Genomic DNA, 18,173 nt, shown 5'->3' on the forward strand with positions numbered 1-18,173 from the left:
AAAGACCTAATGCGACAAAAAAGTCACAGAGAAAGAATGCCCATAAGACAAAGCGCCCATTGATATTAATGCATTTGGACAAAAAAATAGCCATAAGAAAAAAACGTCCATTAACATTAACGCATTTGGAGCAAGAAATTTTTGCGCTCATAAAAAAATTGTTGCAAGTAAAAAAATGTTGATGCCCATTGACTTCAATGAGTTTTGCAAATTTATATGCAGTTTCGCAAATTTTTTGGAAAAGTGAAACGGGACAGGTTCGATCATCACTAGTCTACGGCACTTTTCAAACTTAAAACCTGGGGTTTTACAGATAAGGGTTTTTCTGTAATTTGTTTCTCCATACCTTAAATCTACCAAAAAAATTAAGTTAAAAAAGGAATTGTTTTACCACCAATTATTAATTATTATTAATTATTTCTTAGTTAGAATCAAGTAGAAACTACTGTTTTATTACTGCAGAGAAAAAGGAAATAATTTTTTAAAATTTGAATAGGGATGTAGCGAACGTCGGAAAAAAAGTTCGCGAACATATTCGCGAACTTGCGCAAAAATGCGAGCGGTTCGCGAACGGTTCGCGAACCCCATAGACTTCAATGGGAAGGCGAACTTTAACATCTAGAAAAGACATTTCTGGCCAGAAAAATGATTTTAAAGTTGTTTAAAGGGTGCAACGACCTGGACAGTGGCATGCCAGAGGGGGATCAAGGGCAAAAATGTATCTGAAAAATCTGCCTGTGTGTGCTTGGAAGAGATAGTGTAGGGGGAGAGCTGTTAGTGATTTCAGGGACAGATGATAGTAAGTTTGCTGGCTAGTAATCTGCTTGATACTGCTCTGTATTGGAGGGACAGAAGTCTGCAGGGATTTGAGGGACATTTTAGCTTAGGTAGCTTTGCTGGCTAGTAATCTACTGTTCTCTTTAAACAACTGCCATACGTTGACCTTGTAGGCATTGTTTGCCCAGTTTTTTTGGACGCAGCCACTGAAGCACAGTTGCCATAAAAAATATGCCATATAAATGCTGAAAATAGTAATTTTTCGCCATACGTTGACCTTGTAGACATTGTTTGCCCAGTTTTTTTGGTTGCAGCCACTGAAGCACAGTTGCCAGAAAAAATATGCCATATAAATGCTGAAAATAGTCATTTTTTGCCATACGTTGACCTTGTAGGCATTGTTTGCCCAGTTTTTTTGGTCGCAGCCACTGAAGCACAGTTGCCAGAAAAAATATGCCATATAAATGCTGAAAATAGTAATTTTTTGCCATATACGTTGAGTCAACGTATGGCAAAAAATGACTATTTTCAGCATTTATATGGCATATTTTTTCTGGCCTCTGTGCTTCAGTGGCTGCGGCCAAAAAAACTGGGCAAACAATGCCTACAAGGTCAACGTCGTTGACCTTGTAGGCATTGTTTGCCCAGTTTTTTTGGCCGCAGCCACTGAAGCACAGAGGCCAGAAAAAATATGCCATATAAATGCTGAAAATAGTCATTTTTTTGGTCGCAGCCACTGAAGCACAGTTGCCAGAAAAATTATGCCATATAAATGCTGAAAATATGCATTTTTTTGGTTGCAGCCACTGAAGCACAGAGGCCAGAAAAATTATGCCATATAAATGCTGAAAATATAAATTTTTTTGGTTGCAGCCACTGAAGCACAGAGGCCAGAAAAATTATGCCATATAAATGCTGAAAATATGCATTTTTTTGGTCGCAGCCACTGAAGCACAGTTGCCAGAAAAATTATGCCATATAAATGCTGAAAATATGCATTTTTTTGGTTGCAGCCACTGAAGCACAGAGGCCAGAAAAATTATGCCATATAAATGCTGAAAATATAAATTTTTTTGGTTGCAGCCACTGAAGCACAGAGGCCAGAAAAATTATGCCATATAAATGCTGAAAATATGCATTTTTTTGGACGCAGCCACTGAAGCACAGTTGCCAGAAAAAATATGCCATATAAATGCTGAAAATAGTCATTTTTTGCCATACGTTGACCTTGTAGACATTGTTTGCCCAGTTTTTTTGGTTGCAGCCACTGAAGCACAGAGGCCAGAAAAAATTAAACCAGTAGGGTTTGCACCCTAGTTTGTAACGGTGGCGGAGGGAGGAGGAGGACGCTAAAGGACAGCTGTGTGTGGAGTCATGAGGCTTGAAGAGAAGGACAGCTGCATAGAAGTCAGAACAAGTCTTCCGGCGTGCAGTAACCCTCCGAGATCCACCCCTCATTCATTTTAATAAAGGTCAGGTAATCGACACTTTTGTGACCTAGGCGAGTTCTCTTCTCAGTTACAATCCCTCCTGCTGCACTGAAGGTCCTTTCTGAGAGCACACTTGAGGCTGGGCAAGACAAGAGGTTCATGGCAAATTGTGACAGCTCTGGCCACAGATCAAGCCTGCACACCCAGTAGTCCAGGGGTTCATCGCTCCTCAGAGTGTCGATATCTGCAGTTAATGCCAGGTAGTCCGCTACCTGCCAGTCGAGGCGTTCTTTGAGGGTGGATCCAGAAGGGTTGTGGCGCTGCCTTGGACAGAAAAACATTTGCATGTCTGACGTTACAGACTGGCCAAAGGGCTTTGTCCTTGCAGGTGCGCTCGTGGCAGGATTACTGGCACCTCTGCCCCTGGAATGTTGATGAGTTCCTGAAGTGACATCACCCTTAAAAGCATTGTACAACATGTTTTGCAGGCTGGTTTGTAAATGCCGCATCTTTTCGGACTTGTGGTATGTTGGTAACATTTCTGACACTTTATGCTTGTACCGAGGGTCTAGTAGCGTTGCGACCCAGTACAGGTCCTTCTCCTTAAGCCTCTTGATACGGGGGTCCTTCAACAGGCATGACAGCATGAAAGACCCCATTCTCACAAGGTTGGATGCAGAGCTATCCATCTCCGCTTCCTCATTATCAAGGACTGCATCATCCACGGTCTCCTCCCCCCAGCCACGTACAAGACCAGGGGTCCCCAAAAGGTCACCACTAGCCCCCTGGGAAGCCTGCTCCTGTTGGTCCTCCTCCTCCTCCTCCACAAAGCCACCTTCCTCCTCTGACTCCACTTCTGGCACCTCTCCCTGCGTTGCAGCAGGTGCCTGGGTTCGTTCTGGTGATTCCGACCAGAAATCGTGCGCTTCCAGCTCCTCGTCACGCTGGTCTACAGCCTCATCTGTCACTCGTCGCACGGCACGCTCCAGGAAGAAAGCGAAGGGTATTAGGTCGCTAATGGTGCCTTCGGTGCGACTGACCATATTTGTCACCTCTTCAAAAGGTCGCATGAGCCTGCAGGCTTTGCGCATAAGCACCCAGTAACGGGGGAAAAAAATCCCCAGCTGTGCAGATCCAGTCCTACCACCCAGTTCAAAAGGTACTCGTTGACGGCCCTTTGTTGTTGCAGCAGACGTTCCAACATAAGGAGCGTTGAATTCCAGCGAGTCTGGCTGTCAGAAATCAAACGCCTGACTGGCATGTTGTAGCGCTGCTGAATGTCAGCAAGGCGTGCCATGGCTGTGTAGGAACGTCTGAAATGGGCCGACACCTTTCTGGACTGGATGAGAACGTCCTGGAATCCTGGGTACTTGGAGACAAAACGTTGGACTATTAAATTTAACACATGTGCCATGCAGGGCACATGTGTTAAATTGCCTAGTCTCAACGCTGCCAACAGATTGCTTCCATTGTCACACACCACTTTTCCGATCTGCAGTTGGTGTGGGGTCAGCCACCGATCGGCCTGTGACTGCAGAGATGACAGGAGTACAGATCCGGTATGGTTTTTGCTTTCCAGGCACGTCATCCCCAAGACAGCGTGACAACGGCGTACCTGGCACGTCGAATAGCCTAGGGGGAGCTGGGGGTGCACAGGTGTGGAGGAGGAGAAGGAGGACCCAGCAGCAGAGTAAGAAGAAGAAGAAGACGAGGTAGAGAGCGATGGAGGAGTAGAGGTGGTGGCAGAACCGCGTGCAATCCGTGGCGGTGACACCAACTCCACTGTTGTTGTTGAGCTACCCATTCCCTGCTTCCCAGCCATTACCAAGTTCACCCAGTGGGCAGTGTAGGTGACATACCTGCCCTGACCATGCTTGGAGGACCATGCGTCAGTAGTCATATGGACCTTTGGCCCAACACTAAGTGACAGAGATGCGGTAACTTGGCTCTGCACATGTTGGTACAGGTGTGGTATTCCCTTTTTAGAAAAAAAATTGCGGCTGGGTACCTTCCACTGCGGTGTCCCAATTGCTACAAATTTGCGGAAGGCCTCAGAGTCCACCAGCTGGTATGGTAAAAGCTGGCGGGCTAAGAGTGCAGACAAGCCAGCTGTCAGACGCCGGGCAAGGGGGTGACAGTCAGACATTGGCTTCTTACGCTCAAACATGGCCTTCACAGAAACTTGGCTGGTGGCAGATGACTGGGAATGGGAACAGGTGGTCAAGGTGGAAGGCGGAGTGGAGGGTGGTTCAGACGGGTCAAGGAGAGCAGAGGTAGAGCAGTAAGATGCTGGACCAGAAGGAGTGTGGCTTTTAGTTTGCCTGTTGCCTTTGAGGTGTTGCTCCCAAAGTGCTTTGTGCTTGCCGCTCATGTGCCTTCGCATAGAAGTTGTACCTATGTGGCTGTTGGGCTTACCAAGGCTCAGTTTCTGACTGCACTCATTGCAAATTACAATGCTTTTGTCAGAGGCACACACATTAAAAAAATCCCACACTGCTGACTTTTTGGAAGTGTGCGATCTGGCGGTAACAGTAGAAGTTGGCGGCATTGGCGGCAATGGCGGGTGCGTTGGCCGGCTGAACACAGGTGCCGATACATGTTGTTGCCCTACTGATCCCTGCGGGCTGTCCTCCCTGCTTCTTCTAAGTCTTATTCTCCTACTGCCTCTCTGACTCTCCGTCTCTCCATCTGAACTACCCTCCTCTTGCTCTCTTCTACTAGGCACCCACAAAACATCAATCTCCTCATCATCATTCTCCTCAGATGCATCAATTTCTTCTGACACATCACAGAAGGAAGCAGCAGCGGGGACCTCCTCCTCATCACTCATTATGTCCATCTCTATCGTGTTCTCTGCCAGAATTAAATCTGGTGTAAGGTCCTCATCTCCTTCATCTTCTTCTGGCAATAATGGTTGCGCATTACTCAGTTCAAGAAACTCATGGGAAAATAACTCCTCTGACCCCAGTGAAGAAGGGGCACCGGTGGTGGAGGAAGTGTTACGTGGGGTGGCCATAGCAGTGGAGGATGAGGAGGATGTTGTGGTAAAGTTAGAAACGGTAGAGGATGGGGTGTGCTGTGTAAGCCAGTCAACTACCTCTTCAGCATTTTGGGAGTTCAGGGTCATTGGCTTTTTAAAACTGGGCAATTTGCTAGGGCCACAGGATTGCATAGCAGCACGGCCCCTAGCACGGCCTCTGCGTGGCGGCCTGCCTTTGCCTGGCATTATTTTTAAAAAAACAACAACAACAACAAAAACTCAGTTGGTTTTTCTGGAAACGATAATACACACAGCTAGATGGCGGGTTGAAGAAAACAGTGTGCAAATAATGCCTACAAGGTCAACGTATACACTACTACAGCGGTGGATACGGATTACGTAAAATATATGAATGCTGCTTGAAAAAAAGTAACTCAAGTGGTTTTTCTAGAGACGATAATATTATCAATATTTAGACAAAATGTGAACAAGCTCACACAGCTAGATGGCGGGTTGAAGAAAACAGTGTGCAAATAATGCCTACAAGGTCAACGTATACACTACTACAGCGGTGGATACGGATTACGTAAAATATATGAATGCTGCTTGAAAAAAAGTAACTCAAGTGGTTTTTCTAGAGACGATAATATTATCAATATTTAGACAAAATGTGAACAAGCTCACACAGCTAGATGGCGGGTTGAAGAAAACAGTGTGCAAATAATGCCTACAAGGTCAACGTATACACTACTACAGCGGTGGATACGGATTACGTAAAATATATGAATGCTGCTTGAAAAAAAGTAACTCAAGTGGTTTTTCTAGAGACGATAATATTATCAATATTTAGACAAAATGTGAACAAGCTCACACAGCTAGATGGCGGGTTGAAGAAAACAGTGTGCAAATAATGCCTACAAGGTCAACGTATACACTACTACAGCGGTGGATATGGATTACGTAAAATATATGAATGCTGCTTGAAAAAAAGTAACTCAAGTGGTTTTTCTAGAGACGATAATATTATCAATATTTAGACAAAATGTGAACAAGCTCACACAGCTAGATGGCGGGTTGAAGAAAACAGTGTGCAAATAATGCCTACAAGGTCAACGTATACACTACTACAGCGGTGGATACGGATTACGTAAAATATATGAATGCTGCTTGAAAAAAAGTAACTCAAGTGGTTTTTCTAGAGACGATAATATTATCAATATTTAGACAAAATGTGAACAAGCTCACACAGCTAGATGGCGGGTTGAAGAAAACAGTGTGCAAATAATGCCTACAAGGTCAACGTATACACTACTACAGCGGTGGATACGGATTACGTAAAATATATTATGGCTGCTTGAAAAAAGTCACTCCGGTGTTTTTTCTGGAGACGGTAATATTATGGATATTTAGACAGAATGTGAACAAGGTCACACAGCTAGATGGCGGGTTGAAGAAAACAGTGTGCAAATAATGCCTACAAGGTCAACGTATACACTACTACAGCGGTGGATACGGATTACGTATAATATATGAATGCTGCTTGAAAAAAGTCACTCCGGTGTTTTTTCTGGAGACGGTAATATTATGGATATTTAGACAGAATGTGAACAAGGTCACACAGCTAGATGGCGGGTTGAAGAAAACAGTGTGCAAATAATGCCTACAAGGTCAACGTATACACTACTACAGCGGTGGATACGGATTACGTAAAATATATGAATGCTGCTTGAAAAAAGTCACTCCGGTGTTTTTTCTGGAGACGGTAATATTATGGATATTTAGACAGAATGTGAACAAGGTCACACAGCTAGATGGCGGGTTGAAGAAAACAGTGTGCAAATAATGCCTACAAGGTCAACGTATACACTACTACAGCGGTGGATACGGATTACGTAAAATATATGAATGCTGCTTGAAAAAAGTCACTCCGGTGTTTTTTCTGGAGACGGTAATATTATGGATATTTAGACAGAATGTGAACAAGGTCACACAGCTAGATGGCGGGTTGAAGAAAACAGTGTGCAAATAATGCCTACAAGGTCAACGTATACACTACTACAGCGGTGGATACGGATTACGTAAAATATATGAATGCTGCTTGAAAAAAGTCACTCCGGTGTTTTTTCTGGAGACGGTAATATTATGGATATTTAGACAGAATGTGAACAAGGTCACACAGCTAGATGGCGGGTTGAAGAAAACAGTGTGCAAATAATGCCTACAAGGTCAACGTATACACTACTACAGCGGTGGATACGGATTACGTAAAATATATGAATGCTGCTTGAAAAAAGTCACTCCGGTGTTTTTTCTGGAGACGGTAATATTATGGATATTTAGACAGAATGTGAACAAGGTCACACAGCTAGATGGCGGGTTGAAGAAAACAGTGTGCAAATAATGCCTACAAGGTCAACGTATACACTACAACAGCGGTGGATACGGATTACGTAAAATATATTATGGCTGCTTGAAAAAAGTCACTCCGGTGTTTTTTCTGGAGACGGTAATATTATGGATATTTAGACAGAATGTGAACAAGGTCACACAGCTAGATGGCGGGTTGAAGAAAACAGTGTGCAAATAATGCCTACAGGGCAAATAATGCCTAAAAGGTCAACTTATACACTACTACAGCGGTAGTAAAATAAAAAAAAGTAAAATAAAAAAAAAATGAATATTAAAAAAAAAAAATTAAAGTTGGTGCTGCTGAACTACTAGGAGCAGCAGATTAGCACACCAGTCCCACTCCCCAACACTGCTAGACTAATAGCACTGGGCTCTTATAGTAGTAGTAGTAGTAGTAGTAAAACAACAAAAAATAAATAAAAGCAGTCCTTACAAGGACTACTGTTATTGCAGCAGTCAGCAGATGAGATCAGAAGCAGGACAGCTGCCCACTGCAGCTACATACAGAGCACTGCAGTAGAAGGTAGATTACTAGCCAGCAAAGCTACCTAAGCTTAAATGTCCCTCAAACCCCTGCAGACTTCTGTCCCTCCAATAACAGAGCAGTATCAAAACGATTACTAGCCAGCAAACTTTCAACTGTCCCTGAAATCACTAACAGGCAGCAGCTCTCTCCCTACACTATCTCTTCAGCACACACAGGCAGAGTGAAAAAACGCTGCAGGGCTTCGGTTTTTATAGGGAAGGGGAGTGGTCCAGGGGAGAGCTTCCTGATTGGCTGCCATGTACCTGCTGGTCTGGGGTGAGAGGGCAAAAAAAAGCGCCAACAATGGCGAACCCAAAATGGCGAACGTCGCGCGACGTTCGCGAACTTCCGGCGAGCGCGAACACCCGATGTTCGCGCGAACAAGTTCACCGGCGAACAGTTCGCGACATCTCTAAATTTGAATTGTTTGATTAAAATGGAGTCTATGCGAGATGGCCTTCTCGTAATTTGTAGCTTTCTAGATAACTACTTTCCAGATACTGGATCCCATATCTGCAATAACAAGACACTTTGGGAGTTATTTACTAAAATTCTACTTTTTCTCAATCCAACCAAACCCGAAAAAATTGGTGTGAAAATATGTTACAAAATCAATCATCAATTTGAATTGTACGACTTTTTAGAATTTACACTCTTTTTACACTCTTTTACGAGTTGTCACTCCAAAAAATATCTTGGATTATCAAACCAAAACCAGTGCAAACAGCCTGAAACTATTGAAAAACCTGAAGGTAAAAAACTTGTTCCAGTTGTTAAAGGGTAGCAGATTAGTAGTCAGCACAACTGCAACTCGCTTCTTTGGCTGGGTGCACGTCCTCCAGTGGCCACCTTCCACTGGCAATATTAGCGAAGAAAGTTAGTCCAGCACCCACTGTTTCATGAATAAAACGGCCTTTATTGGACCAAGGGCATTACAGCAATGCTGTAATGCCCTTGGTCCAATAAAGGCCGTTTTATTCATGAAACAGTGGGTGCTGGACTAACTTTCTTCGCCAGTTGTTAAAGGGACCATCTGCAATTGACTTCTACATGATTTTGACAGGTTTTAGCTGGAGTATTTTCAAATTCTGATTTTTTTGCATCTTTGAAACATGTAACACATCTTGAAAAATTTTAAGGTTTTTTTCTGGGTTTTTTCCCCTTTAAAACTCGACCAGAAAATTTGAGGCTTCATACATAGGCCCCTTAGTATTCATAATTCATACTTAGAGATTGTGGGGTACATAAATTGAAAATCCATTTGACTTTCTGTCTCCAAAATTTGTTTTATATATTAGAGTGAAAGACTGAAGTGTTAAGCCATAGCTTTATTACGTATTATATTTCTTATATTGGTAATGTGTTCCCTCAAACTGTTCTATTATAGAATTAGAAGAAAATCTTGATTCAAAATGTATGTACTGTTTGATATTAAAAGTCTTGACATTATTTGTGGACTTGAAACTGTCAGTTATTTGGATATAATGGCAAATTATGCAGCAATTCAATCTCTATTTATGCATGCCTATCAAGTTACTTTTGGTCCTAGTATTTTCAGTTAAATTGGGAGCCAATGTGTTTCGTAACTTCAATGTGGGCATATCAGGGCGACATCGCCAAACGGGTGGATCTCTACGTCTATGGCCACCTTAAGTGTCTATTCACAAAACAAAATCTTAACAAATTCATTGTTGACTCTGTTCCTTTTGAACAGTTGTGACCTCAGTGTACAGTATACAGAACCCTAAAAAAAATGCCTGTATTAGATAAATCATGTGATACCCTCTGTATCATAATCTATTTCAAAGTGAACATGAATTTGTTAGAAAATCTTCAAAACCAGTGCATATACGACCTAACTGCAAAAATTCACCATTTTTTTTTACCTTGCCAACTTTTTTTTGGTTTGACAATTTTTTTTTAAATTAAATGTGATATGGATTATTAAATTGAGAACTAAAAATGTTTTTGTTTATACATGTGTATAAAAAGTAATGTTCTAAAATCTCTGTGTAGAAGTTTGAAGATCACAAGTGAATTTTAAATGCAAACATAGTATATATATATATACATATATATATATATATATATATATATATATATATATATATATATATATATATATATATATATATATATATATATATATATATATATATTCATAATGTGCTGTAAATTTGCATATACTCCCACCACCCTAAATACAGGTTGGCAGTAGTGATGGGTGAATTCGCCGTGTCTCGATTTCGACACCGGTGTCAAAGGTTTTTCTGCAACGGTTCCGACGCCGGTGCCAATTTCGACGTTTCACTAATTTTCTGCAAATTTCGCTGGAAATTCGCTAAATTCATGGCGAAGTGGAACAGGACAAATTTGCCCATCACTAGTTGGCAGATGATGGAGCAAATTTTGCCCTCCATTTCAGTTCAACAACACAGGATTTAATATGATAATAGTCTATGTAATATGGTAATAATGTATGTAATACGTAATAAAGTGGTTGAATAAAAAAATTATGCGTTAAGTACAAGTGCAAATTTGTTTCAATCCAAGTGGATTTTTGTACGATTTGTATTACATGTCCATTCTCTTCAGATAACTTGTTAATCGTGGTACAATCTTGGTACAAGTGGTTGTAGATTGAAGTTGATTAGTTTACATAATGGTTCTTCTAGAGATACTAAACCTGCTATAATGGGCGTACCTAAGGGTTGTCTACTTTCTTTATGTATTTTAGGTTAATGGTAAAAATTTTGTTTTCACTTAAAGGTAGTCAGCTACTTTTTTCATTCTTATCTGACAGTTGTGCTTCCCTCATATAATCATGTTTATTAAGTATTAATGTCTGTCTACCTTTGTCAGATGCTCTTGTAGCTTTAGGGTAGCTAAATTCATGGCCTTCCACAGAAATTTGTTTTTTTTGGGGGGGGGGGCAAAGTCATTAAGTAAAAACAACCTGTTTTTCTAAGACTAATCCTGTATATGATAACTAGGTGCCAAGTTTGGAGGAAACAAATTTATTGGCATAAAGTCCCTCACAGCTTAATTAGAAAGTATGAACAACATTGCAACATGAGCTTTGTATATACACCCAAATACCACAACTATTTTACCAAAACATACCCCAAACATGCAGGTAAAATCACTACAAAAAAATGGAAAACAAACATGTTAACCCCCGATCAGCCATAATATATATATATATATATATATATATATATATATATATATATATATATATATATATATATATATATATGGTAATAAGTGTTGACTTGGAGCAATTCTACACCATGAATAGAACTTTATTTAAACAACAATATAAAAATTAGGCATGCAGAGCTGTTAGTAAAGAATACAACTTTTTACATTTGCTGTACGATGTAACAGGAATGTCATATTCGTTATTTCCAATTTTGGCTTAGATCTGTGTGCTGTGGCATATTATTTTTATCAGTAGCAAAAGGCGTATTCAGAGATGAAGGACAAATCTGAGCCTTCCTTACCTCCAGAATATATTAAATACATACCACATAGCCCATTTACAGGTTTATGCACAACATAACGGGGTTATGGGGTTACTCCTAGTTATTTTTTTTTAATACAATAAGTGCCTGCTGAGATATTCTGTACAGACTATTAAATGTGCCATTGTTCATGTAGCATTATGAGAATGCCTCAGTCAGTAACCATCTACCTGCTGGTGTGTCTTGTGTGCATAAAAGACTAGGCCTTCATTCTTAAAAATAAGGTAAACCATATTCATTAAAAATCTCTTTTCGGTGTGCAGGTATGGGACCTGTTATCCAGAATGCTTGGGAGCTGGGGCTCTCTGGATAATGGATCTTTCTGTAATTTGGATCTTCAGGGCTTAAGTCTAACACTAAGTAAACCCAATAGGCTGGTTCTGCTGCCAATAAGGATTTATTAAATCTTAGTTTGGATCAAGTTTTATGGTACTGTTTTATTACTACAGAGAAAAGGGAAGTCATTTTAAAAAATGTGGATTTGGATAAAAGGGAGTCTATGGGAGACCTTTCTGGATAACAGGTTTCTGAATAACGGATACCATAACCGTACCAGTTCTTGTGTGCACAACTTGAAGTAACTGGGGGCAAAAGTAAAATATTTTTCTGTGACCAAAATTTCAAGAAAATAACATGTATGTATAGTATGTATAGTATGTATAGTATGTATAGTATGTATAGTATGTATAGTACAGTAACGAGCTTGCTTTCTTGCACTGCTGGCTCCAGCCAGGGCACTATCTGTAAGGAATTTGTATGTTGTCTCTGTGATGGTATGAGTTTTCTTTTGGTTTTTTAATTTCCTCCCACACTCCAAAGACAAACACAAACAGGTTAATCAGCACAAACAGATCAGTTAATCATGTGAATGATATATAATCTCTGTTAGGGCAGAGACACACGCTGCTAATTCGGGAGATTAGTCGCCCAGCGACAAATCTCTTATTCTTTGGGCGACTAATTTCCCCGGACTGCCTTCCTGCCGGCTATAATGTATTTCTGCCCTTAGTGCTGCAATATATGTTGTCACTATATAAATAAAGGATAATACGACTGAAGTGTTGACTAATTGTTACTCCTGACCATCATCCAGAACTACTTTGATGTGCAGAGGACTTTCACAACAAGTTTTTGTATTTATTAGTTGCACGCAGGGGTCTTGGTTACTGTCCTCATTCAGAAGTGCATAAAATGTTAGAAGGAACTATACTACTTGTTTAAAAACATCAATGGTATATTAGTATATAATCACATAGATTTTATTGAATATGTACATTTTTCTTGCTTCTCTTACCTCAGGCAGCACACCATTACATTTTTAACCCTCCATCTGAGCTCAGCCCTTGCAAAAGGTGGAGAAAGGGTTAGATGGAGCTCAATCTACTGTAGCTATCCTGTTTAACTCACGCCTCATCAGAGTGTGCTATGACTAGAGTTAATTTTTACTGCCGCACCTGTTAGGTTTGGCTACTGGTGAGTGGCCAGCAGGTAGGAGCCAGTGTGCTAAGTAACTCCGAGTACACCCATTAATGGCTGGATAAAAAACAAAAGCCATGATGAGGTGAAAAACAGGATTTAATGAATAAGAAAAATAACACAATTGTAGAGCAGACTGAAAACAAGTTTCAATATAGGCCTATGGTGAGGCTTAATGGTAGACAAAGACAGGGTCAGTTTACAGGCAGAAAGGTTAGGGCTGTGGCAGAAGGGAGAAGTCCATAAGGCAGGCCAAGGTCAATTGCAGCCAGCAGACAAGCAAGGTCAAGAAACAGGCCAGAGGTCAGAACCAGGGAAATCCAAAGCAAAACAAGAATTGGGCAATGGATGGGGACTGGAGAACAAGGAATCAAGAATTGCAAGAATCACAGGTAAGATCAGGCTTAGGAGCTTTGACAATCAAGCAAGAGGAAGTTCCATGGCATAGGCTTGTGAAGTCTCTTAATTACTGGATCAGTAATACATGTTGTTAATGAGGCAGGAGGAGGTGAATTGCAGAGAGAGTTAATTAGAGTCTGTACAAGAATCTGATCAGCATGTATGCAACAAATGCCCAGTGACTTGTCACCAGAGTAATGCAGGAGAGTTTAATCAGACAGTTCCTGACAACATCTTATTGAAGGGATACTTTTCCCTGACTTCAATAAGGGGCTAGTTCCCTTAGGGTACAAGAGCTTCTTACTGGGGGCCTTATCTGTGTATTTTAAGAAACACAGATATTGGAGTGCAGACCACCTTTACTTTATGTAGTGTATACATATTGCTACAGTAATTACTATAGTATAGTGGGTGTATATACTGTATATATATATATATATATATATATATATATATATATATATATATATATATATATATATATATATATATATATATATACTGTCTGTCCTCCTTATTTTTTCATATGGCATGTCTGTCAAATAATTATTTCCAGTTTGGATGTCTGATTACTTTGTTTGCATTTGTTTATTACTGTGTATACGTGTGTCTTTATTCGTCTGTCCTTCTGTTAGCTAGCTCCTTTACTAATCAGCAGCTAGAGGCTACAAATTGTGAACCTGTTTTGAGGTTTAACAACACAGTCAGCAGGAACAGGTGGTGGCTAGCATACAAAAGAATAGGCCGCTATTAATATGTTTGTGAACAGAAAGCTATCAAGTTCTAAAATGCACAATCATGCAGGAAACATGATGTTTGTTTGACATGGTTTGTTCTATTTATTAGTGTATTTTTGGCCCAGGAATAAAAAGAACCCTTAAGTATAGGGGAACTTTAAAAGGATTGGGAGCCAGATAATTAATCATTTGGTGAATAACTGGACATATGGGAGTGAACAGTGTCGGACTGGCCCACAGGGATACCAGGAAAACTCCCGGTGGGCCCAGGTGTCAGTGGACCCTCCTGCTTTAAAACATTTGGCTTATTTCATGGCCATTACCTATTTCTATGAGAACAAAGAGTTTAATAGTTTGAATAATAGATTATAGCATGTAAAGAAAACAGACTAGCAGAATAGAGGTTGCGTGAGGACTGGAATTATAATAGTAGTGAGAGTGGGCTCCTGATCTAAGGTCTATTGGTGGGCCCCTGGTCTAAGATTTTTGGGTGGGCCCCTAGTGTCCTAGTCCGACACTGGAAGTGAAAACTGGAGGTAGAGAACCTTTGCAGTGATTTTCACAAGGGTGTGTAATGTGCCAGGACCAACAAATATTTCTTGACATAAGTGGAACATAAAACCAGGTCCACAGATAAAAGGTAGGTAAAGAGGATTACTATCATGAAAGGGAAATAGTAGCAGTTGGGGAATAGAAATTCAGCATGGAGTGTGCATCTGAAGGGATAGCATTTAAGATATAAATTCCAGGCTGATATTTCTTCATTTTTTTATTGTTTTCTATTTATTTTACAGCTTTTCCTTTATAACTTTGGCCCCCAATGAACATGCTCTATGACAACACTTTACAGCAACTGCCAGCAACTAGACACATACAAGAGTCCTCTGCACTCAACCCTTTATCAATATATTTAGGACAGAGACATTTAGTGAATACTGCTACTGAAAAATGAATGCTTTACCCTTTAAACAAAACAGGGATTGTTTGTCCATATATTGCAATATATTTAACTGCCAGCAACTAACTGTACTAGTTTAGAGTCTTCAACCAAGCATAATAAGTAGCAACTGGGAAACACTAGTCACTAGTCATTATTTGTGGTGTATTATCTGTTTAAAAAGGTTCTGTCATCACAAATGCTTTAATAACTCTAGATGAAAGTCTAAGGACTATAAGAAAGATAACCATTTTCTGGCGTTTCTGGCCCTAAACCCTCTGTATGTTTCTACTAGGCATGAAATGAATATAAGGTACTATGGACACCACAATGCACTTAATAGAACAGATAATTCTTTAAGGCTTGTGTATTAACATGGGTGCATTTTAAAAATGGTACAATTTATCATGTTTTTTTTAACGTGAAATTGTTTAAATACATTTTGTCTTATGTATAAGAATATGTAATGGGAAGAAGGTTTTATATATCGGAACATCTCTGTATCCAAATATAAAACCATATCTTGAGTTGACGAGATATTTAGTTTCAAACATGCTTAAAGGCTGTGTGCTCTATAGGGAATGGATCAATAATTAAAAAGATAAAGGATAAAGTCATCACTGGCTAATATAAATATTCTTTCCTAAAGAACAATACAAATTCACCTAAGAATTTTATTTGCAATGATCAGAATACTAACTGCCATCAGCCACAGGCAGTACATTGACCTATTGCTTTGCAGCACTGGGTCCAGTTCATCCTGTACATTAGGGATGTAGCGAACGTCGGAAAAAAAGTTCGCGAACATATTCGCGAACTTGCGCAAAAACGCGAGCGGTTCGCGAACGGTTCGCGAACCCCATAGACTTCAATGGGAAGGCGAACTTTAACATCTAGAAAAGACATTTCTGGCCAGAAAAATGATTTTAAAGTTGTTTAAAGGGTGCAACGACCTGGACAGTGGCATGCCAGAGGGGGATCAAGGGCAAAAATGTATCTGAAAAATCTGCCTGTGTGTGCTTGGAAGAGATAGTGTAGGGGGAGAGCTGTTAGTGATTTCAGGGACAGATGATAGTAAGTTTGCTGGCTAGTAATCTGCTTGATACTGCTCTGTATTGGAGGGACAGAAGTCTGCAGGGATTTGAGGGACATTTTAGCTTAGGTAGCTTTGCTGGCTAGTAATCTGCTGTTCTCTTTAAACAACTGCCATACGTTGACCTTGTAGGCATTGTTTGCCCAGTTTTTTTGGACGCAGCCACTGAAGCACAGTTGCCAGAAAAAATATGCCATATAAATGCTGAAAATAGTCATTTTTCGCCATACGTTGACCTTGTAGACATTGTTTGCCCAGTTTTTTTGGACGCAGCCACTGAAGCACAGTTGCCAGAAAAATTATGCCATATAAATGCTGAAAATATAAATTTTTTTGGTTGCAGCCACTGAAGCACAGAGGCCAGAAAAATTATGCCATATAAATGCAGAAAATATGCATTTTTTGGTCGCAGCCACTGAAGCACAGTTGACAGAAAAATTATGCCATATAAATGCTGAAAATATAAACTTTTTTGGTTGCAGCCACTGAAGCACAGAGGCCAGAAAAATTATGCCATATAAATGCAGAAAACATGCATTTTTTTGGTCGCAGCCACTGAAGCACAGTTGACAGAAAAATTATGCCATATAAATGCTGAAAATATAAATTTTTTTGGTTGCAGCCACTGAAGCACAGAGGCCAGAAAAATTATGCCATATAAATGCAGAAAATATGCATTTTTTTGGTCGCAGCCACTGAAGCACAGTTGCCAGAAAAAATATGCCATATAAATGCTGAAAATAGTCATTTTTTGCCATACGTTGACCTTGTAGACATTGTTTGCCCAGTTTTTTTGGTTGCAGCCACTGAAGCACAGAGGCCAGAAAAAATTAAACCAGTAGGGTTTGCACCCTAGTTTGTAACGGTGGCGGAGGGAGGAGGAGGATGCTAAAGGACAGCTGTGTGTGGAGTCATGAGGCTTGAAGAGAAGGACAGCTGCATAGAAGTCAGAACAAGTCTTCCGGCGTGCAGTAACCCTCCGAGATCCACCCCTCATTCATTTTAATAAAGGTCAGGTAATCGACACTTTTGTGACCTAGGCGAGTTCTCTTCTCAGTTACAATCCCTCCTGCTGCACTGAAGGTCCTTTCTGAGAGCACACTTGAGGCTGGGCAAGACAAGAGGTTCATGGCAAATTGTGACAGCTCTGGCCACAGATCAAGCCTGCGCACCCAGTAGTCCAGGGGTTCATCGCTCCTCAGAGTGTCGATATCTGCAGTTAATGCCAGGTAGTCCGCTACCTGCCGGTCGAGGCGTTCTTTGAGGGTGGATCCAGAAGGGTTGTGGCGCTGCCTTGGACAGAAAAACATTTGCATGTCTGACGTTACAGACTGGCCAAAGGGCTTTGTCCTTGCAGGTGTGCTCGTGGCAGGATTACTGGCACCTCTGCCCCTGGAATGTTGATGAGTTCCTGAAGTGACATCACCCTTAAAAGCATTGTACAACATGTTTTGCAGGCTGGTTTGTAAATGCCGCATCTTTTCGGACTTGTGGTATGTTGGTAACATTTCTGACACTTTATGCTTGTACCGAGGGTCTAGTAGCGTTGCGACCCAGTACAGGTCCTTCTCCTTAAGCCTCTTGATACGGGGGTCCTTCAACAGGCATGACAGCATGAAAGACCCCATTCTCACAAGGTTGGATGCAGAGCTATCCATCTCCGCTTCCTCATTATCAAGGACTGCATCATCCACGGTCTCCTCCCCCCAGCCACGTACAAGACCAGGGGTCCCCAAAAGGTCACCACTAGCCCCCTGGGAAGCCTGCTCCTGTTGGTCCTCCTCCTCCTCCTCCACAAAGCCACCTTCCTCCTCTGACTCCACTTCTGGCACCTCTCCCTGCGTTGCAGCAGGTGCCTGGGTTCGTTCTGGTGATTCCGACC

The sequence above is a fragment of the Xenopus laevis genome, chromosome 1S, assembly GCF_017654675.1.
Source record: "Xenopus laevis strain J_2021 chromosome 1S, Xenopus_laevis_v10.1, whole genome shotgun sequence".
Classification (NCBI taxonomy): domain Eukaryota; kingdom Metazoa; phylum Chordata; class Amphibia; order Anura; family Pipidae; genus Xenopus; species Xenopus laevis.